At 34.0% G+C, this 25,023-nt stretch overlaps 1 non-coding gene across 1 annotated transcript; it reads right to left on the minus strand.

The window, feature by feature from the left end:
• Positions 1-395: 395 nt before the first annotated feature.
• Positions 396-471, minus strand: TRNAA-UGC (transfer RNA alanine (anticodon UGC)). The gene has a single exon. It is a non-coding gene; the product is annotated as a tRNA-Ala (tRNA).
• Between the last annotated feature and the right edge of the window lie 24,552 nt (positions 472-25,023).

A 25,023-nucleotide genomic window follows, 5' to 3' on the forward strand; every position in this document is an offset into this window, starting at 1 on the left:
GTTTAGGTTTACAACAAACTAAGAGGAAAACAGAGACTTCTCATAAACCTTTTGCTATTACACATGCAGACCCTTCCCATTATCAAAAATATATACCAGATTCTTTTTTTGTGAGTATTTTTCTGAAGCTGGAAATGGGGAGAGACTGTCAGACAGACTCCCGCATGCGCCTGACCAGGATCCACCCGGTACGCCCACCAGGGGGCGATGCTCTGCCCCTCCCGGGCGTTGCTCTGTTGCGACCAGAGCCACTCTAGCGCCTGGGGCAGAGGCCAAGGAACCATCCCCAGCGCCCGGGCCATCTTTGCTCCAATGGAGCCTTGCTGCGGGAGGGGAAGAGAAAGAGAGGAAGGAGAGGGGGAGGGGTGAAGAAGCAGATGGGCGCCTCTCCTATGTGCCCTGGCCGGGAATCGAACCTGGGACTTCTGCACGCAAGGCCGACGCTCTACCACTGAGCCAACCGGCCAGGGCCTATACCAGATTCTAAAACACAACTGATCACAACAAAAGTCAGTGAACCTACATTGACACATAATCACCCAAAGTCCACAGTTTATATTACCGTTAATTCTTGGTTTGTATATTCTGTGAGTTTGGACATTTATATAAGAACATTAGCTATCATTAAGATATCATACAGGGTATTTTCACAGCCCTAAGAATCCTCTGTGCTCACCAACTCAGCTCCCTTTACCAAGCCTCCGTGTCCCCAACCCTACCTCCTGGTAACCACTGATCTTTTTACTGTCTGCATAGTTTTGCCTTCTCCAGAATGTCATAGTTGGAATCATTTCCTATGTAGATTTTTCAGATTGGCTTCTTTTTTTTCTTTGTATTTTTCTGAAGCTGGAAACGGGGGAGGCAGTCAGACTCCCGCATGCGCCCAACCAGGATCCACCCGGCACGCCCACCAGGGGGCGATGCTCTGCCCATCCGGGGCGTCGCTTTGTCACGACCAGAGCCACTCTAGCGCCTGGGGCAGAGGCCAAGGAGCCATCCCCAGCGCCCGGGCCATCTTTTGCTCCAATGGAGCCTCGGCTGCGGGAGGGGAAGAGAGAGACAGAGAGGAAGGAGAGGGGGAGAGGTAGAGAAGCAGACAAGCGCCTCTCCTGTGTGCCCTGGCCGGGAATCGAACCCGGGACTTCCGCACGCCAGGCAGATGCTCTACCACTGAGCCAACCAGCCAGGGCCCAGATTGGCTTCTTTTACTCAGAATATGCTCTAAGTTTCCTCTATTTCTGTGACATTTTTTCTATATATAAATATATAGAGTAAATAGCTAAATGGACATACATCAAATTGGTAATAATGGCAACTACTGGGAAAATAACAGAGCAGTATGCTTAGAAGTAGGAGAAAGAAGGTAAAAAGGAAATTTATTTGTAACATTTTATTTATTTATAAAGATAATGTATCCTAATGTTATGTGTATAACTTCAAATTATTTTATAAGTAAATGAGAAGGGGGTTTTCTTGCTTCCATTTTGGTATGTGAATAGCTAAGAAGTAAGTATGCCTACTCTCACAAAAAGAAAAAGGCTGAAAAACTGAAAATCAACATTTATCATAGAAATGAGTTAAAGAGTTAAAAAAAGGGTAGATGTTAATCCAAGTATATCAATAATCATTGTAAATGTGAATGGTCTATATCAATAAAAAGACAGTGGCTGGTCGAATGCATAGAAAACAAGACCAACTATAGTTTGTCTACAATAAAGCTACTTTAAAAGTAAAGACTTGGGTCAAAAGTAAAAGGATGGTGAAAGATATATCATGTTAACAGTAATAAAAGAAAGCTGGTGAAGTTGCATCAACTTCACAGAACACCAAACTCAGAACAAGAAAAATTATCAGGGACAAAGGAGGTATTACATAATTCCAAAGGAGTCCATTTGCAAGAACACAGAGCAATCCTAAGTATGTTTACACATAGCAAAAGAGAATAAAAATATGTGAGGTAGCCCTGGCCAGTTGGCTCAGTGGTAGAGCATCGGCTTGGCGTGCAGGAGTCCTAGGTTCAATTCCCAGCCAGGGAACACAGGAGAAGCGTCCATCTGCTTCTCCACCCCTCCCCTCTCCTTCCTCTCTGTCTCTCTCTTCCCCTCCCACAGCCAAGGCTCCATTGGAGCAAAGTTGGCCCAGGTGCTGAGGATGGCTCCATGGCCTCTGCCTCAAGCACTAGAAATGCTCTGGTCGCAACAGAGCGACACCCCAGACTGGCAGAGCATCGCTCCCTGGTGGACATGCTGGGTGGATCCCGGTCAGGTGCATGCAGAAGTCTGTCTGACTGCCTCCCCGTTTCCAACTTCAGAAAAATACAAAAAAAAAAAAAAATGTGAGGTAAAATATTTATAACCAAAAGGAAACATAAATCCACTCTTATAGTTGAAGACATCAACAGCCCTGTTAGTAACTAATATGTGAAATAGGCAGAAAATCAGCATGGGTATAGATGACTTGAACAGCATTATTAACCAACATATTTTAGTTGATATTTATAGAAAACTTCTTTAAAAACAGCACAATACACATTCTTCTCAAACTCACATGTAACATTATGATTATATCACATCTTTTGTTTTCTTTCTTTTCAAATCTTTTGCTTATTATTTGTCTAGTTTATGTCTTTTTGTCCTTTAGCTTGCACTCATTTTGTATACATATGAGAGGCAACAATTTTTAACCAGTTCATTTTGCCTACTTATATTTATTGTAATTTATACTACTTTTGTTACTATTTCTGCTGCTTTGTCTTAGGTTTTTATTTCTTCTGATCTTTATATCTTTCATCTAGCTTTAGATTGATGAGGTTGTCACTAGTATTTTTTTGTTTTCATTTATTTTATTTTTTTTATTCCATAAGATTGGAATTATAGACTTTTAATTCTTTCATTCTGAATGGTTTAAATAGAATTAATATCTATCATTGTTAGGAAACTCCAATTAATTTAATTGATTTCCCTGGATAATGTTTTCTGATTGTTGTCTAAAAATATATTTTTTTAGAATAGTGCTACAAGAATGTAGTGTATATACATTGCCTTAATTTTCTTTACTCATTTTAGGAATTGCATTTTTTAATACAAATATTCAAGCTTTCATCTAATTCTAGTTTTCAGTATCCTCTTAATTTATAACACCTGAGAATTTTTAAATATGTTCAGTAGTGCATGTAAGAGACAATTTTGTTATTTCTGCTGTCATTTCTAGGTGTTTATATGTATTGGGAGAGTTAACATTATCATGTTATTTTAAGTCATCAAATGGAATAAACTGGGAGATTTTGAACTAAGCTGTTCCTTCATTTTGTTTGTATGTGCATAGACCCTCTTTACACTAATTCAGCCATCACGGGAAGATGCAGAATTTCCATATGACATGGTGAGTCACTTTATGTAGCTGTCCTTGTTACAAGGAGATGCATTTGTTCTGTATAATAGACGATCTCTAGCAGAGCTCAGAATTCACTAAATTTGCCTTCAGTTCTCTGCTTTTTCAGCCCCACACCATGACTGATGCCCCAATTTCACTTGTTGTTAACTCCCTTTGTTGTCCTACTCATTCTGCTCACCAGGTTTTTCCTGACCTCAAAATGGACCTCGATTCTTGCCATGTTTTTCTGTTACATGGTATAACATGGGTGAACCTCAAAACATTATGTTAAATGAAGGAAGTCTAACACAAAAAACCCCACATGTTGTATAATTTTATGTATTTAAAATGTCCAGAAAAGACAAATCTATAGATATAGAAGTATTAGATTATTGGTTGCTTGAGGCTGGAAGTGGTAATGAGAAGTTTTTCTGGAATGAAAAACATTCTAAAATGATTGTAGTGATGGTTGCACAGTATTTCTAGTGAATCCATCAGAAATACTGCATCATGCAGTTACCCTGAAGGTGTTTTGTGGGATGTAAACCACACTTCACAACACTGTTTAAGAAAAACAAGGATAGCCTGACCTGTGGTGGCGCAGTGGATAAAGTGTTGACCTGGAAATGCTGAGGTTGCCGGTTCAAAACCCTGGGCTTGCCTGGTCAAGGCACATACGGGAGTTGATGCCTCCAGCTCCTCCCCACCTTCTCTCTCTGTCTCTCTCTCCTCTCTCTCTCCTTTTCTCTCTCCTCTCTAAAATGAATAAATAAAATAAAATAAAAAACCCAGACTTATAAAGAAAAACAAGGATAAGACTTCTGAACTTTCTCTCTGTTGCAACCATAAAAAAGAAAAGCTACATGTTAGATGTGATGAGAGAGAACAGAAAGAGCCTACTTTCTGACTGGCATAGTGAGCCTAGTCAGGCCTGTCTTCATCCGGACTTCTTTTATATGAGAAAATAAGTAGAATTTTGTTTTATTTAATTTTTAATGCACATATTATGTGATCATCTATGTTTCTTATTAAAAATTTGAGTAGTGTTTCATTACTTGGATGTACCACAGTTTATTAATTCACCAGGTGAAAAACAAGTTGGGTTGCTTCCTGTCTGGCAGTCACTATTAATATTTGGAAACAGATTTGGTGTTGAATATAAATTTCAATTTCGCTTAGAGTGGGATTCCTGGTAAGTGTATGTTTAACTTTGCAAGAAATTGCCAAACTATTATTCAGTGTGTTTTATTTTCCATTTTTCCAGCATATGAGTTTCAATTGTTTTGCATCCTCTCCAAAATAATTTTAAAGCCATTTTATTAGATGTATACTGGCATTTTAATAAGGTTTTAATTTCCTATTTCCTAGCATTAAATAATATCAAATGTCATTTTCATTAGTTATGACATTTTAGTGTCTATAAACAGTACTGGAATACTGAGGTAACATTTATTTCAGCAACATCAGTGGCTTTTCTCAAAAGAGCTCTTATCCAGATATAGTTCTTAACAGCCGAGAAACTGACAAAGGAAAAACTTGAGTTTTGTACCATTTTCTTTGATTTCATTAATCAGTTCAGTAAGATTGTAAGGTTGTGCCAATTTCTAAAAGAAAACAAAATGAAGTCTTCTGATTAAGGTTAAACAACAGAAACAACAACATAATACTTAAAACAACTGGTATGCTTGGATATCAACCAATATCAGACCAATCAGAGCAGATGTTAGTTGTAAACAACAGTTTGGGCATATTTGGATATACTGGTCAATATCAGCCTAGTATGTATCATTTCACATGGATGTGAACATAATTATGGTATAATTTCTAGATGTTGAACTGAGGGGAAGGGGGATGACAACTCCATTTATAAATTCGGTGCTTCATTCTGCTAATTATTTTTATTGTTGATAGGTCAATTGACTACTGTCATAAAGGAAGAAACTGTCTGCTTTTTCACATACCTGCCACCACAGTGAGATGAAACTTTCTGTTTTATAACAATCTACCAGGTAAGTTCAATTTGCATTTTTCTTAGTATGATTGAGACTTCCTTTACATATGTTTAGAGTCATTTGTGTTCTCTTTTCTGAAAATTGTTCGTTTATGTTTTTCATCTATTTTTTTTCTAATGAATTCCTGATATTTTCTTATGAGATTAAGGCAAACCATAATATGTGTAAAAATTAGCTCATAGTGATGTGACTTATAAGTAACATTTTTTCTAAGTTTTCAACTTGTCTTTTGGTTTTATTTATTGTGATTTATTTCTATAAAAGAAATATAAAATGTAGTTAAATTAGTCAATCTTTTCTTTTATGGCTTCTGGATTTATGCCATATTTAGATATGTAAGTCTTCCACATTCCAAGATTAATTTTTATATTTCCTTATATTTTCTTTTAGTGCTATTATGGTTTCTATTGTTTTTAATTTTAAAATTTAAATATTTGATTATATAGCATTTATCCTTACATAAGTGTGAAGTATGGATTAAACTATTTTGCTTATTGCATATGCATTTTTCAAAGTGCCATCAATTGCCAAAACCCTTTTCTTATTTCATTGCAATATCACCATTATCATAATTATAAACATAATTATTGCATGTATTTAAGTCAATTAAACTTCTTATTTTGTTCCATTGCTCTATCATCTATACATGTGGCAATAATACTCATTTTAACTAATGTAGCTGTAAAATATATTTAACTATTTGACTAATAGGGAAATTTCCTTTAATGACTTTCTTTCTTTTTCTCTTTGTCTCTCTCTCTCTCTTTCTCTCTCTCTCCACTTATATATAAAACATTCGCAGTTCTTTTTCTGGCTATTCTTGCCTGCTTTTTTTTTTTTTTCTTGCCTGCTTTTATAATCAACTGTTCTAGTTTTGAAACTAATAATGGATTTTCATTAGGATTATATTAAATTTATCGATTAAGTTATGGAGAATTGACATCTTTATAATGTTGAGATCTTCTGTCTAGGTACATCATATAATTTTCAATTTGTTCAAAGTTTCTTTTGTCTCATAGATATTTTATCTGTCTTCATTTTCTACTTATGTAGATTTTTTAAAGTTTATTCTTAATAATTTTATTTATCATTTCTATTATAAATTAGGTCATTAATTATATCTATATGGTTGGTTTTTTTATATATGAAGTTTATTAATTTCTGTATATTGATATTATATATAGCCCTCTCAGTGAATTATCTTGTTGCTTATGATACTTTTACGGTAGTCTATTTTGGTTTCCTAGGTACCTGAAATTTATCTCCAAGTAATTAATTTTATCTATATTTTCAATTAATTTTATTATTGTTTATTTTCCTTTTCAAATTGCATTAGTTTAATTGTTTATATCAGGGGTAGTCACCCTTTTTATACCTACCGCTCACTTTTGTATCTCTGTTAGTAGTAAAATTTTCTAACCGCCCACCAGTTCCACAGTGATGGTGATTTATAAAGTAGGGAAGTACCTTTACTTTATAAAATTTATAAAGCAGAATTACAGCAAGTTAAAGTATATAATAATAATTATTTACCAAGTACTTTATGTTGAATTTTTGCTAAGTTTGGCAGAATAAATCTTTATAAAACAACTTACTATAGTTAATTCTATCGTTTTATTTATACTTTGGTTGCTCTGCTACCGCCCACCATGAAAGCTGAAATGCCCACTAGTGGGCGGTAGGGACCAGATTGACTACCACTGGTTTAAATAAATATTGAACAGTGGTGATTTTTGTAGAAATTCTCATTTTTCTTGACTAAATTGGTATGTGTCTAGTATTTTCCCATTTAAGAATAATGCTCCTTTTGGAATTTTTACAGATGTTACATAGGTATCCATCTGTTTCTCTTTTATAATGAAATGATGTTAAATGGTTATTTAACATCAAAGAAAGGTTTTAAACAAGTTTTAAAATTAGATCTATTTATATTATAATTTGTATTAATATATATTCTAATATGGAATCATGTTTGATTTGTGAATAGACTTCTATAGATTAGAGTGGATAATTATTCTTTTAATCTACTCTGGATTCTGTTGCCAGTTTTTATTTAGTTTTTACTTTCATTGATATTCATAACTGACATCTGTATTTTTAGAATTTTTGCTAGTATTTAATAACAATATTATATTTTATTTATAAGAATGTTTCAGAAAACTCCTAAAAATGAGATTAGCTTTTATTTTATGCTTTTATAGAATTCTACTTTTAATCTATCTTGACCTGATATTTTCTATAATCTGTTCTTCAAATGTTTATTTCTTTTCTCCAACTCCTATCCCCAAGATTAGTATATTTAGATTTTCCTTTATGCTAGAGTCTGTTTTGGTACATTTTGAATTTCTTATTAGGTTAGGAAATCTTTTCAGAGAATTAATAAAATCTTTTATGACTCTTAATTTTCTCAGTTTCTATAGTTATTTTTAGTTTAATATTTCATATTTGCTCTCTACTTCTCAGTTTTCTAATTATTTTCTTAATAAGGTTAAATCATAGTTTAAATCTATTTTTATTCATTTTAAAAGATCTAGCTTATAAACCTCTGTTTAGCTTTTTTTTTATATTTCAGTATTTTTGTTATTATTATTAGATTGTTTCTCTGCCTTTCTCCACTGAGTTTGTTATATGTTTACAAAACTTAGTTTTATTAGTTAACATAAATATTTAGCACTGTGAATTTTTTGGGGGGATTGTTCATGTATACTTTCATGAGTTTTAATCACATTTATTTTTTACAACAGTGATATAAAGACATTTTTGAAAAATTTTCTGTGATAGAGCCTTAACATTTCTAGTGTCAGTAATTTTCTATTTGATGAATTGTCAACCCTATGTTATTAGTTTTCTTTTTATATTAACTCTATGGTCAAATACAAGTTAATTTTTATGAACATTCCATGGATACTTGTACTTAGGATAGAGAATGATCAATGATTGTATCTAAATCTATTTTTATAGCATATCTATCTGTATCTATAGCTCAATTAAATATAGTTTGCTTCCTCTCTGGACATAGTGTAGAATTGTATCTCTCTGCCTTCATTTTGTGGTTAGGTGGGCAATGAAATGAATTGTAAGAAAAAATGATGTATGTGATTTCATTACTGGTGAGAGGCTCCAGAGCATTCTCTCCCCTTCAAAGACAGAAATTGGGAGTGACGTCACGGAAATGGCGCCGTGAGCAGCGCGTCCGACAGATCTCCCCAAAATCTCAACAAATTTATCAACTAGAAACAGAAAAATTTATCCTTGGAGCATCCCGGAGTTCCACACACACACTGAAAGCAAAAGGACTGTTGCCGAGGAGGGAATACGCCTGGGGTGAGTCAACCCACATGTGCAGCTGCCCGCGCCGCGGTCCAGAGAGTCCTGGCCACCGGAGTGCACTAAGAAACCACGCGCGCGCCCCGTGCCGCGGTCCGGGGAGTCCCGGCCACCGGCGTGCACTGAGAAGCCGCGCGCGCACCCTGTGCCGCAGTCCAGGAGGGGCGCCAAACCTGTCTTTCCTAGTCGGGAGATTCTCTCCGTGGGCGGGGCACCTCACCCAGCCATTCAAGCTAACAATCAAGCGTTGGGGGAGGGGCGCACAGGCAGCCTGAAATACTCTCTGGAGCACAGCTGCGGATCCAATCACTGAAATGAACTTAACCCACGAAATCTGCGCACCCACAGGGCTCTAATTGATACGATCTCTCCCAGTTCAGCGATCCAAGACAAGAGGCATAATATTTTTCAGTGCCTTTCGCTAAAGGGGCGGGGGCAACTTCTGATTGACAGAGCCTCCATATTCAGGGATATACCTAACAAGAGGGACTTGGCAAATATTAAGATCTATACAGCAAGCAGCGAATAGTGCATCTTCTTCCCAGCCAAAACAGGCTACAAAGTGTGGAAAGCCTGGGTTGAGTGGTCCAACTGAATGGTAGGTGCTGAACAGTCACCTTGACAACAATTGACTCCCAGCCCCACCTGATTACGTTGGAAGCTCTGACTGCCAGAGCCTTACCCAGAGCCTTGCGCTGAGTGAGGATAGAGTGGGGATTTCCCAGCTCTTTGAGCCTCTTACTCCCCAGACAGAAGCAGTGGCAGCCTCATAGCTGGATCACCAGGCTGCTAATTCAGGAAGGGGAGACTAGGGGAGAGACTCCAGGAAAGCAAACTCTCTCATTGTTGGACTCTGCAAACGCCAACAAGCCTTGACTACCAGCGAGACTAAAGTCAATTATATGACATTGCCATAGAATCCCATCAACTGCAAATCCCTACCTAAGCATGACACAGGGGCAGAACCTGGGGTACAGAGTCACCGACCAGGAAGAGGGAGAGAAAAGAAAAAGGAAGAAGTTAACCTCTCAAAATCAAGAAAAATCCACAGACTTTATAACTTGTTCCACTAATTCTTTGTTGTTGTTGTTTCTTTCTTCTTTCTTATTGCCTTTATTATTATTCGTATTTCCTCCACCTCGGTCCTTTTATTCTCTGCCCATCTTATGCTACCCTTTTCTTGAACTACACTACCTATGAGTGTTACATTTTATTTCTTTTCTTCATCCTTATTCTCCTTTAGGGTTACACTCCAAAACCCTTAACTCTCACTCTCTCCTCTTTTGTTTTCTTATTGGGTTTTTTTTTCGGTTTTTTTTTCCCTTTCCTTTTTTTCTTCCTTCGTTTCTCTCTTTTTCTTATTTTTTCCTTTCTATTCGTTTCTTCTTTTCTCCTTTTATTTTTCCTCCCATTTAATCCTCAATCACGAACAAATTATTTAATTTGGGACTCAATTTTTTTTGTTTTTTTTTTCTTTTCTGCTTTTGTTCTTGGTTTTCCTTTATTTGTTTGTTTTTGTGGCATTTAGGGTACTTTTTACATTGCTTTTTAACTCACTAGCATTCCTCCCAACCCAAAGTCTCCATTGTATTTAGTCTTCTCTCCACTTAATACAACAGATTTTTACTTATTATTTTTATTTTTTTCTTCTTTAAATATTATTATTTTTTCTCTCCTTTTTTTCTGTTTCCCTCTTATCCCTCTCATTATATCTCTTAGTCGACCATCACTTACAAGCAAATCATTTTATGCTTGTCTAAGATATTCTCCCTTTTTTTTTTTTTTTTTGCATTTAGTAGGTCCCTACTCCCTTTTTTGCCCCTTGAACTCTTCACCCCAAATCAGGCCCTCCGTTATAGGCAGTTTTTGCTCCATTTAGCATAATACAATTCACAGGTCATCAGGATATTTCCCTAAAGAGGTGAGAGGAGGGGAGGAGAAGAAAGAAAAAAGGGGGAAATAATAAATTATTACTTTTTTTGTGTGTGGAGTGTTTTCCCTTTTTTTCCCCCTTTTTATTCTTTATTAATTCTAATTAACACTATCAACAAGACCACCTTCAGATGCCAATAAGAAAAAGGAAATTGAATATTATGGATACAAAAGATAGAGAGGTAACACAAATAGATGTGGAAAAATCTATGGAGAAAAGATTTAACATATTGGAAGCCTTGGAGCTAAATGACAGAGAATTTAAAATAGAAATATTAAAAATACTCAGAGATATACAAGAAAACACAGAAAGGCAATTTAGGGAAATCAGAAAACAATTCAATGATCACAAAGAATATATTACCAAGGAAATTGAAACTATAAAAACAAATCAAACAGAAATGAAAAACTCAATTCACGAACTGAAAAATGAGATAACAAGCTTAGCTAATAGAACAGCCCAGATAGAAGATAGGATTAGTGAAATAGAAGACAAGCAACTTGAGGCACAACAGAGAGAAGAAGAAAGAGACTCAAAAATAATAAAAAACGAGAAAGCCCTACAGGAATTGTCTGACTCCATCAGAAAGAATAACATAAGAATAATAGGTATATCAGAGGGAGAAGAGAAAGAAAATGGAATGGAGAATATACTCAAACAAATAATAAATGAGAACTTCCCAAGCCTGTGGAAAGAACTAAAGCCTCAAATTCAAGAAGCAAACAGAACACCAAGTTTTCTTAACCACAACAAACCCACTCCAAGGCACATCATAATGAAGATGACACAAACCAATGACAAAGAAAAAATTCTCAAGGCAGCCAGGGAAAAGAAGAATACAACATATAAAGGAAGACCTATTAGATTATCATCAGATTTCTCAGCAGAAACTCTACAAGCTAGAAGAGAGTAGACCCCAATATTCAAAGCCCTGAAAGAGAGAAACTTTCAGCCAAGAATACTATACCCATCAAAGCTATCCTTCAAGTACGAAGGAGATATAAAAACATTCACAAATACAGAAAAGATGAGAGAATTTATCATCAGAAAGCCCCCACTCCAGGAAATACTAAAGGGGGTTTTCCAACCAGATTCAAAGGACAAAAGAAAACAAAACCACAAGTAATAGCTCCACCAAGAAAACAATAAAACCAAACTTAAACTGTGACAACAAAAGAAAAAAAAAGGGGAGAAAAGATGAAGATTAACAGTAGCAAAGGATGATGAAGTGCAGAAATACTCATAAGAAAGGGTACTACAATGAATATGGTAGGTACCCTTTTCATTACTTAATGGTAACCACCCTTGAAAAAACCACCACAAAAACACTTGACTTAAAAAAGGTAGCAACAGAGGAAAGAAGTATGGAATACAAACAAACAAAATCAAACAATAGAAAAAAAAAAAGAGAAGAATCAAACAAGATACAAAACTAACAGAAAGCAATTTATAAAATGGCAATAGGGAACCCACAAGTGTCAATAATTACACTAAATGTAAATGGATTAAACTTACCAATAAAAAGACACAGAGTAGCAGAATGGATTAAAAAAGAAAATCCAACTGTATGCTGCCTACAAGAAACTCATCTAAGCAACAAGGATAAAAACAAATTCAAAGTGAAAGGCTGGAAAACAATACTCCAAGCAAACAACACCCAAAAAAAAGCAGGTGTAGCAATACTTATATCTGATAAGGCTGACTACAAGACAGAAAAAGTACTCAGAGACAAAAATGGTCATTTCATAATGATTAAGGGGACACTGAATCAAGAAGACATAACAATCCTTAATATATATGCACCAAACCAAGGAGCACCAAAATATATAAGACAGCTACTTATTGACCTTAAAACAAAAACTGACAAAAATACAATTATACTTGGAGACCTCAATACACCGCTGACGGCTCTAGATCGGTCATCCAAACAGAGAATCAATAATGATATAGTGGCCTTAAACGAAATACTACAACACCTGGATATGATAGACATCTACAGGACACTTCATCCCAAAGCGACAGAGTATACATTTTTCTCTATTGTACATGGAACATTCTCAAGAATTGACCATATGTTGGGCCACAAAGACAATATCAGCAAATTTAGAAAAATTGAAATTGTACCAAGCATATTCTCTGATCATAAAGCTTTGAAACTAGAATTCAACTGTAAAAAGAGGGGGAAAAACCCACAAAATTGTGGAAACTAAACAACATACTTCTAAAAAATGAATGGGTCAAAGAAGAAATAAGCGCAGAGAAAATGAAAATACGACATATCAGAATCTCTGGGATGCAGCAAAAGCAGTAATAAGAGGAAAGTTCATATCACTTCAGGCCTATATGAACAAACAAGAGAGAGCCGAAGTAAACCACTTAACTTCACACCTTAAGGAGCTAGAAAAAGAAGAACAAAGACAACCCAAAACCAGCCGAAGAAAGGAGATAATAAAAATCAGAGCAGAAATAAATGAAATAGAGAACAGAAAAACTATAGAAAAAATCAATAAAACAAGGAGCTTGTTCTTTGAAAAGATCAACAAAATCGACAAACCCTTGGCAAGACTCACCAAGGAAAAAAGACACAGGACTCAAATAAATAAAATCCAAAATGAAAGAGGAGAAATCACCACAGACATCATAGATATACAAAGAATTATTGTAGAATACTATGAAAAACTATATGCCACCAAATACAACAATCTAGAAGAAATGGACAAATTCCTAGAACAATACAACCTTCCTAAACTGAGTCATGAAGAAGCAGAAAGCCTAAACAGACCAATCAGCAGGAAGGAAATAGAAAAAACTATTAAAAACCTCCCCAAAAATAAAAGTCCAGGCCCAGACGGTTATACTAGTGAATTCTATCAAACATTCAAAGAAGACTTGGTTCCTTTTCTACTCAAAGTCTTCCAAAAAATTGAAGAAGAAGCAATACTTCCAAACACATTTTATGAGGCCAACATAACCCTCATACCAAAACCAGGCAAGGATGGCACAAAGAAAGAAAACTACAGACCAATATCTCTAATGAATACAGTTGCTAAAATACTAAACAAAATACTGGCAAATCAAATACAACAACATATTAAAAAAATAATACATCATGATCAAGTGGGATTCATCCCAGAATCTCAAGGATGGTTCAACATACATAAAACGGTTAACGTAATACACCATATCAACAAAACAAAGAACAAAAACCACATGATCTTATCAATAGACGCAGAAAAGGCTTTCGATAAAATACAACACAATTTTATGTTTAAGACTCTCAACAAAATGGGTATAGAAGGAAAATATCTCAACATGATAAAGGCCATATATGATAAACCATCAGCCAACATCATATTAAATGGCGTAAAACTGAGGACTTTCCACCTTAAATCAGGAACACGACAGGGTTGTCCACTCTCTCCACTCTTATTTAATGTGGTGCTAGAAGTTCTGGCCAGAGCAATCAGACAAGACAAAGAAATAAAAGGCATCCATATCGGAAAAGAAGAAGTAAAGGTATCACTTTTTGCTGATGATATGATCCTATACATCGAAAACCCAAAGGACTCCACAAAAAGATTACTAGAAACAATAAACCAATACAGTAAGGTCGCAGGATACAAAATTAACATACAAAAGTCCATAGCCTTTCTATATGCCAACAATGAAATATTAGAAAACGAACTCAAAAAAATAATCCCCTTCACGATTGCAACAAAAAAAAATAAAATACCTAGGAATAAACATAACAAAGAATGTAAAGGACCTATATAACGAAAACTACAAGGCATTGCTAAGAGAAATAGAAAAAGACACAATGAGATGGAAAAATATTCCTTGTTCTTGGATAGGAAGAATAAATATAATTAAAATGGCCATATTACCCAAAATAATATATAAATTTAATGCAATTCCCATCAAAATTCCTATGAGATTTTTTAAAGAAATGGAACAAAAAATCATCAGATTTATATGGAACTATAAAAAACCCCAAATAGCCAAAGAAATCCTAAGGAAAAAGAATGAAGCTGGGGGCATTACAATACCTGACTTTAAACTATATTATAGGGCCTCAATAATCAAAACTGCATGGTATTGGCAGAAAAATAGACACTCAGACCAATGGAACAGAATAGAAAGCCCAGAAATAAAACCACATATATATGGTCAAATAATCTTTGATAAAGGGGCCAACAACACACAATGGAGAAAAGAAAGCCTCTTCAACAAATGGTGTTGGGAAAACTGGAAAGCCACATGCAAAAGAATGAAACTCGACTACAGCCTGTCGCCGTGTACTAAAATTAATTCAAAATGGATCAAAGACCTAAATATAAGATCTGAAACAATAAAGTACATAGAAGAAGACATAGGTACTAAACTCATGGACCTGGGTTTTAAAGAACATTTTATGAACTTGACTCCAATGGCAAGAGAAGTGAAGGCAAAGATAAATGATTGGAATACATCAGGATAAAAAGTTTTTGCTCAGCAAGAGAAACTGATATCAAAATAAACAGACAGCCAACTAAATGGGAACTGATATTTTCACACAACAGCTCAGATAAGGGCCTAATATCCAAAATTTACAAAGAACTCATAAAACTCAACAACAAACAAACAAACAATCCAATAAAAAAATGGGAAGAGGACATGAACAGACACTTCTCCCAGGAAGAAATACAAATGGCCAACAGATATATGAAAAGATGCTCAGCTTCATTAGCTATTAGAGAAATGCAAATCAAAACTACAATGAGATACCACCTCACCCCTGTTAGATTAGCTATTATCAACAAGACAGGTAATAGCAAATATTGGAGAGGCTGTGGAGAAAAAGGAACCCTCATAAACTGTTGGTGGGAATGTAAAGTAGTACAACCATTATGGAGGAAAGTATGGTGGTTCCTCAAAAAACTGAAAATAGAACTACCTTATGACCCAGCAATCCCTCTACTGGGTATATACCCCAAAACCTCAGAATCATTGATACGTAAAGACACATGTAACCCCATGTTCATTGCAGGACTGTTCACAGTGGCCAAGACATGGAAACAACCAAAAAACCCTTCAATAGAAGACTGGATAAAGAAGATGTGGCACATATACACTATGGAATACTACTCAGCCATAAGAAATGATGACATCAGATCATTTACAGCAAAATGGTGGGATCTTGATAACATTATACAGAGTGAAATAAGTAAATCAGAAAAAAACAAGAACTACATTATTCCATACTTTGGTGGAACATAAAAACGAGACTAAGAGACATGGACAAGAGAGTGGTGGTTACCAGGGGTGGGGGAAGGGAGGACGCAGGAGGGAGGGAGGGAGAGAGTTAGGGGGAGGGGGAGGGGCACAGAGAAAACTAGACAGAGGGTGACGGAGGACAATCTGACTCTGGGTGAGGGGTATGCAACATAATTTAATGACAATATAACCTAGACATGTTTTCTTTGAATATATGTACCCTGAATTATTAATGTCATCCCATTAACATTAATAAAAATTTATAAAAAAAAAAAAGAAATTGGCAATGTTAGATACGATGGTTAACCTGCCATCCTGGATTCCTGAGTGAGTACTCTGAGTAGAGGCCCTCTTCCAATCCTTGAAGATATGTCATGAAATTGAAAAATAAACAATTGTTTTAAGCAATTGGATTGGGGTACTGCTTGTCATAACAGCTAAACCAAGGCAATATTAATTGAATTAACTTTCATAATCTTACTTTTGTTCACTTGATTTGTCATTGCAGGGAGAATTACGGCCTTTGTCATACTACTCTTCGTCAGTTTCTACTTGAAATTTTTATACTGTTTGCTTTGTAAAGATTGATGCTAAATTAACTGGCATCTAAGTTTTAATAACTGTTATATTATTATAATTAATTGCACTATATAGCATTATAAAATCACTTCTTTTGTTTTACTTATGACTCTGTGCATGATTTTAAACTCAATTAAGATAGTAACACATGATTTATTTTTCTTTTTATTTGTTAGATTTCTTTGGCCATCTTTTTATTTTTAGTAGTTTTACGTCACAAAGCTTTAGGCATTTTTTTCCATAAAGCCCAGTGTTTGGGGAGTTTAGGACATTTTTCTTCAATATCCAAAGAGTTATGAAAACTCTTAGTTCCATCTTACTGTGTTTTAAGACTTCATTATTCTTTCAGTAGATTTTAAAATATTGTTTAATGTGTGATCACTGTTTTGTTTTCTGAAAAGAAAGTTTCCATTTTTTTCTAGTGTTAACTTTATATTATATTCTTAAGAATACATAAAAACAAATGCAATGTATAGATATATAGTGGTATTATTTTTTACTTTTCCATTAAAATAATGGTGAATTTGTATATTTCTGACTTTTACATTCTTCTTTTTCTCTTTCACCATCTATCCTTGTTATATTTTTATCACAGTACAGTATTTTAGTGTTTAACTTTACTCTCATATAATTTTTTCATTTGTAAATTTTCACTTCCAGTATTTTACACTCACATCTATCATGCTCATTTCTCCTTTAGCACCCAATATTCTTAGTTTTAATATTTCTTATATAATCTCTCATTTTAGTAGTATTCAACTTAAACAGTGCTTACTAGCATTGACTTTGAAAAGTTTTGAGTTCTATCATGGCTGGCTCTATTCTCTCTCTAAGAAAAGTTCATGGGAACATTGTTCCCTCATTGTTCCCTCATTTTTCTGCATGGGTATACTTAAAACTGCTTACTGCTTTTGTATTAGAATTGGAATTTGGCCAAATAGAAAATTTTCTTCTTTTTCTAAATCTTTAAAATGATAAGCGAATACTTACCATTTTTCTTAATTTTAAACTCTCTGTATTTATTTTATTTTTAAAACGGGATTTTTTTATTGTGCTTTTCATCACTCATTGTAGCATTAGCACTCTCCTTTTGCTTTTCCCAATTTCAATTTCAAATCTGAAATTTAATATTTTCAGTTATTTCCCAAGATCTCTTAAATCATATTTTGAATCATTATGTCTTTTGGTTTTTGAAAATTTTAGCTACAATTTATACTTTGCTGTTTGTTCCATAGAGACTACTTTTATTATTATTTTTTTATTCATGGTAAGTTTCCTCTACTTCTTGCTAACATGTTTCTGTGAGAATTCTCCCATAGGCATTTTTTTCTTTTAAACTATATTCTTGCTGAAGGAATTAAGTTTTCATAAACAAACCATCTTGAAGGATATTTGTTTAGAAAGAGGCTAGGGGCAAATTCTAAGGCAACTGAAATCTTTTTGGGGGGATCTGGTAGCTGTGTTAGTATTTTTGGGTTTTTCTTTTTAACAAACCATGGAAATGGGTAGCTGGGGAATAGTACATACAGTATTTATAACAATAAACTTTACATTTACAACCGTTTTATGTTCACAGCAAAATGCTGCAGAAAGTATAAGGAGTTTTGAATATTCCCTGCCTTCCTAGCCCTTCCTCCCCTCAACTCTCAACCTATCCTACTGTCAACATCTGTCACTAAAGTGGTAGACTAAGTTCTCACTTAACATCCTTGGTATGTTCTGTGACATTAAGTGAATGAATAATATATAATCAAACCAATTTTACCATAGGTTAATTGATGTAAATAAGAGTTAAGGTGCTATGGCATCTCATCAACACTATAAGAAATGATGTTGAATGAAACTTTGTTTTTTTATGACCTGCTGTACATTTGCTACAATTGCTGAACCTACATTGTCATGTCATTATCATTCCAACTCCATAGTTACATTAGGGTTCACTCTTGTTTCTGTACATTGTAGGAGTTTTGACAAATGTATGATGACACATACTCATTATTGCAGTATCACACAGAACTCTTAGCACCTTAAAAATCCTCTTTGCTTTGACTATTTATCTCTCCCCACTGACTTATCTTTTTACTGACTTCATAGGTTTGCCTTTTCCAGAATGTCATATAGTTGGTATCACAGATTATTTACTTTTTTTTATTGTCTACTTTCTTTTAGTAATATGCATTTAAGGTTTCTCTACAATTTTTATGGCTTGGTTGCTCATTTCATTTCTGTTCTGAATAATATTCCATTGTCTAGATGCATCACAGTTTACTTATAAGTTAACTTACTGAAGGACACCTTGGGTGCTTCCAAATTTTAGCTATTATGAGTAAAGCTCAAGTTTATATCCGTGTACAGGCTTTTGTGTGGAAATGATTTCCTGACTCCTTTGGATAAAGACCAAGGATCACAGTTGCTGGATTATATGGTAACAGTATGTTTAGTTTTCTAAGGAATTATCTTCCAAAGTGTCTGAAAAATTACAATTTAATCATGAAGAATAAAATCTGTTAAGATGCATTTGTAAACTATGTATTATTGTTTTATTATTGAAAGGAGAATATATTTATACATATTTAGTCAGTTTTCTTCACACACCCACAAAACTAAATTTTTGGTTCTGCATGTTTAATCTCTGGGAAGAATCTGAAAATTGAAGAATGTAGGGACACAAACATTTAACTTCATTTTGAGGGCAAATTTATTTGTTGAGATTTAGCTTTTTATAGCATTAATATTAATTAATCTTTCTTTTATTTGACAAGTACTTTATCATTTTTTATAACTTATTTCTCATCTAAAACATATGGACCACCCAGAGAAAAAGAAAAAATAATACTCACTCTCTTTATTTTAGACTCTATCTATTCCAGTTCTGCAAATAATTTTGTAAAGTTAACAAGGCTCCTATAATTGTATCAAGCATATGATATTTGTATTAAACTTATCCACTTTTAATAATGTCAAAGTGTTTAACTCTTAATTATTCTCATGGCACTGAGCCAAAAGAAAATATACAGGCTGAAGTAGGTAGAAATGAGACTAACATTTTAAAACACTTTTTATATACCAGGCATTCTTCTTCCCTAGGAATGTTGTATTTCTTTCTTTCAACAATTCTGCAAATTAATGATTATAACTTTATTTTGGAAGTGAAAAAATAGAAGTTTAGAGTATTTGTTAAAACTAAAACTGACTTCATTCGGTGATCTGGCCTACCTCAATATATTATATCCCACAGCAGTAGAATACACTCCAAATTCCTTCACTGACAAGGAACATTAAAAAAAAAAGATGACCCTGGAATGTGTGTCTGAAACATAGGAGAATTATCTACATTAACAACCAGTCTTTGAAATTCAAATCTTCCATAAGGATAAGTAAAGGAGTAATTATAATATAATAAAAAATAATATTTAATAATTTTTCTTCTAAAACCACTGTAAAAGAAATTGATCTTCAGCTGCATAAGGTTAGAGAAGTAAAGATAAATTTGAAACTTACAGAACTAGGTAAAAGACTAGCTTAAGAGGGAACTTAGATTGAGAAGCACCAGAACATCATAGATCAGCCAACGATGCTAAAGCATCTGTGTAGGTTTAGGGAAAGATGCTGACTAGAAAAAGAAAAGTCAAAAATGGGATTCTTTCACTTGCAGTGCTGCTTTGAATATGCATTGGTTGTACTGAATTGGAGAAGTGCTCTCTTGGCAAGAGTATTAGACTCAGTTCCTTGGGCTCCATGAAGAGCTTAATGTTGTAGATTTGGTATGGACCATGAATATTGGCACTTTTTAGAATCTCCTAAGAAATGCAGATAATACAGAAAACTGTAAAATTTGGTTTTGAAACCTGGATACACATTAGAATCATCCCCTGGCTATTTCCTCAGAAATCATGCCTTAAATGGTCATACTGGGGGAAAAACAAAACAAAACATGAATACTTTTAAAAGTTCTATTATGATTAGCATGTATACCAAGTTTGAAAATTACTGGAAGGACAACACTAGAAGGGCAACCAGAGGTGCAAATGTCGATGGCAGTTGGCCCTGTTACAGTGAGTCTAAGTGTAGAGTACTAACAAGCAAGTGATCGCTGCCAGCAGAGCATTCCAGTGAGGGTAAGCAGACCCCATGTTGATCTTCACATTGTTTTTAAAGAAGACAAAAATCCATTTTTCTTGAAAAATTTACAGATATTCAAATATTGACAGACATTTCAAGTAAGCATTAAATTACCATGTAAATGAAATATTACATTTTTAAAACCAAATATAGCTAAGGACACCATTTGTAAATTTTTGCTTCAGAGAACTTCTAAGCAAATTATGTATTGGTTTTAATCAGTGTGCAAAGATGGTGTGGATTTTTCATGTAGAATGATCCAGATTGAATTTAACTAGGTTGAGAGAATGCCCTTTCCGTATTTGATTGAAGACAATAAGTAAGATCAAAATAGCTTAAAAATGTTAACTAGCTCCCACATATGGTGAATTATTATTATTGTAAAACAATAAGCTCTAAGATTTGAAAAGAAAAATACCTTAAAATAAAACTTACTTGTCCTAATGATTTCAGTTTTTATCAATTTTGTCTCACCAGTATAGGTAACAGCTTCATTAAATCAGATCATTCACAGCTAATTTTTCTTTTACATTTATCCAGAACTTCAGACTGTGCTCTATCTGTCCCACAACTAATCAATTCATGGATAACTGTGATATATACTATATATTTCACAACTAAAAATTTCATGCTGGGCATGTTTAAAACTATATTTGCAGTGCTATAAATGATGATAACTCAACTAAAATATTATTAAAATTAAATATGTAAAGTTAAAAAGAACTCAAAACAAAACATTTTGTTTATACTGTTGAAGCATCTGTTAGTCTAACAGACCCTTCTGAATAATTATTGATGAGGTATATAACAGCTCTCTTACTACTAAAGTAACTGAATTTTAAAAATTATCATGAGTCTGTAGTTGAAATATGTTTCAGTTTTCACATAGATGTGATGCAAAATGAATGTATCATTCAAATATAAAGCATAAAAAAGAAGATGAGTCAGGAGTCATTCTATACTGTAATAAATACATCAAAAAATATTTTCTGTTTTTTTCACCCCTCATTCCATTAATACTCTAACCCTGCAGATAAAATGGAGAGTCAAGTATTTCCAAAGTGAAGGACTATAATAAGATTTTATATAACATTAACTCACATTTTATGATAAGTGCCTTCCTCCAGATACTTTGGTTTTAATAAGGATGTGATAACATATACTCCATTACGTCAATCAGCGGTCACATGACCCTGTCAGCTACTCACAGTACCTTTGTCTATATTCTCAAAATGCAAATCAGAACAACAACAAAAAAAACTGCAACTGCCAAAAAGGACTTACATCAGGGGTCAAAAAGTCAAATGCCTACAGGGGACAAGCAAGTGACATAAATGAGGAAAGAAGGCCAGAAATATATGTACTGTCTACAGGTAGAGCAGCTCTTCAGATATAGCTAATGGCTGTCACGAACAATAATAGCTCCTGTGCTGTAATATTAGCTTGTTCAACATAAGCCAGAAATCTGGATTTATTTAGGGAAAATATTTTGCTTTTTATATTTTAAGTGTTTCCACTCTATTGAAAGCTTCAATGGCAGTTTTAAAGCCAAACAAAATATTGTGCACAATATCAACTTCTGGCATAAAGTAGCAGAGATGACAACTAAGGAAGCCAAGGTAAAATTCTTACAGTGGCTATGTTGTAGAAAACACATTTTGAGGAAGTGTTATACAAATGTTTATGTGCACAGAAACAAGTCTCTTACTAAAAACGTTTCAGCAGTAGGTTGGTTAAATATAAAGTTGTGTAGGAGTGGAGGCTGGATTATGAGAAACTTTCCATTTATTCATTCATTCAGCAATTATTTACCAGGTCCTTTTACAGGTACAGTACTGGGAATGTGGTACTAAAACTATAATGGTCTTTTTCCTTAGCATTTACATCCCAGTGAGGATATAGCCAGACAAATAACTTTAAGTCATGCATTAAAACGAGACCATAATGTTGTAAGTGGTATCCAAAATATTCAATTATATAAATTACTGGATTACCACTTTTCCTTTGAACTGCTTATAACATCTTAACTGGGTCCCTCTTTTAGTCAGTTAAATAAAATCTTTTAACTCATGAGCTGTATAAGACTTATGATTTTACCTAATGAAAAAATTTAACAGCATGTATATTGTTGAGACCTGTTTCTTTGAAGTGGAAAAGTTTGTATAGCTGTAAAATTGTAGAATTGTGTGGTTATCTGTAATAATTTCTTTCCAGGGATATTTGTTGACTGGGCCATTTCAACCAAAAAATGAAGCATTCTGTTTCACTTTAACAAAATAGAGTCATTATTACAAACAAACTGTGTGATATACATGAAATTGAAGCAGTTCCTGATGAGGCATCCCAATCTGGTCATTTTTTGTCTCCCACAAAAGGTCAGCACTTAATAAGTCTTTTGCTCTTCCAAGATGGAATCCAATCAGAATTACCTTGTATAACTTATATCTATGTTATTTGTATGATTGTCAATTGATGTAACATCGAATATTAAAAAGTGCTCTGAAAAAAAAAAACTAAAATAATGTTAGGGAATAGTGGGCAGTGAGAGTCTGAAATACCTTTTAGGTGGGCATCTTGTTTGGCAGCAGACAACTTCCATTCAGGATTTTACTTAACAATACATTATACCTTATTGAACTTGATAAAATGAAGAAAAACATGAGTAATGGGAAGAGAAGCTTTTCAAAATTATGTGGCCAAACAGAAAAAGGTCTCATTCTAAGTCAGTCTAGTTCAATTTACAGAGAACATGCTTCACCCTGGCTAGTTGTTACAGAAAAGAATTTATTAAATGTATTGAAATAAATGTCTTTCAGATTTCTTAAAAGACTGATGCAAGAAGCTTTAGAGTGAATGTGAAGGTTGGTTTCTCAAGCCATCCCATAGAGTTCAAGGGAGGTAATGATCTTGCCAACATCAGGAAGCTAATCCCTGATTTGAAAATCTATGCTACAGCTTCTGACTTTGGACCAATCAATGTCTGCTAAAAGCCAGTCGGCAAAAAGGAAGCCTCAAGCCTGGCTCCTCTTTCCACTTAATTCAGTTCATGTTGTCTGCAAGAACATCTGATTGGTGTGACCTAAACTACAAACCTAGATTTAAGAAATTTTGGGAAATGTATCTTGTGACTTTCCATCCCTATGGGACAGGAAATCACTAAATGGAGGCCAAAATACACGCAAATAATGTCTCCCAGTGTGTGCACTGGCTTTTCATTCTGTTAACAGTGTTTCTGGTTGAATAGACATATTAAATTTTAATGAAGTTCAACTTCTACCTACAATGTTTTGTTTTTTTTCTTTCATTTATTGTGCTTTTGGTGTTGAGACTAAAAACTTTTCTCCAAACCCAACATCACATGTATTTTCTCCAACAATAGTGTCCAAAATTTGTATAGTTTGAACTTTACTATTAGGTATATGATTCATTTGAGTTAATTTTTGTAAAAGATGTAACGGTTAATTCTTTTTCTATTCCGAATGTCCAGTTTTTATAGCATTATTTGTTAAAAAAAATTGAGTTGCCTTTGTTCCTTTGGCAAAGATCAGTTTCCTAAGAGTCTGCTTCTAGCTCTGGTTTTTGTTTTTTTGTTTTTAATTAATCTCTCTGTTTTTTCACCAATGCCATGGTATCTTGATAACTATAGCTTTATAACAAGTCTTAAAGTTAGTTAATATTAGTACTTTGATTTTATTCTTCTCAGTATTGTATGTTGATTGCTGTTTTTAGTATTTTGTTTTATTTTATTGTTATTCTGACATACAAATTTTAGGATCAGTTTGTTGATATATACAAAATACACAGGATTTTGATTGGGATTTCTTTGAATCTGTAGACTAATCTGGGCAGAAATATTAACAACATTGAGTCTTCCTAGCTACAAACATGTAGTAACTCTCAATTTACTTAGAACTCCTTTGATCTCTTTCAGAATAAATTTGTAGTTTTTCTCATATTGATATTGTACATATTTTGTTAAATTTATACCTAAGTATTTTTTTAAGGGTGCTAATAGATTTGATCCATTTTTTTCTAGGTTTTATTTCTGTGCCATGAGTTGTTCATAATATCCCTTATTATCCATTTAATGTCCATGGGGTCAGTAGTGATGGACCTACTTATCATTTCTAATATTACTAATTTGTTTCTTATCACTTTTTCTCTTGGTTACTCTGACTAGAGGTTAATTAATTTACTAATTTTTTTTCAAGGGCAATTTTTTATATCATTGGTTTTCTCTGTTGAGTTCTTATTTTTGATTTTATTGATTTCTGTGCTATTTTTATTTTGTTTTCTTCTGCTTATTTTAAACTAAATTGATTTTCCCCCCTACATCCCTAAGGTGTAAGTTTAGGTTATCAATTTTCTAATGTATTCATTCAATGCTATAAGTTTATTTTAAGCAATGCTTTAGCTGCTTTCACA

Source organism: Saccopteryx leptura, chromosome 2 (genome assembly GCF_036850995.1).
Source record: "Saccopteryx leptura isolate mSacLep1 chromosome 2, mSacLep1_pri_phased_curated, whole genome shotgun sequence".
Taxonomy (NCBI): Eukaryota; Metazoa; Chordata; class Mammalia; order Chiroptera; family Emballonuridae; genus Saccopteryx; species Saccopteryx leptura.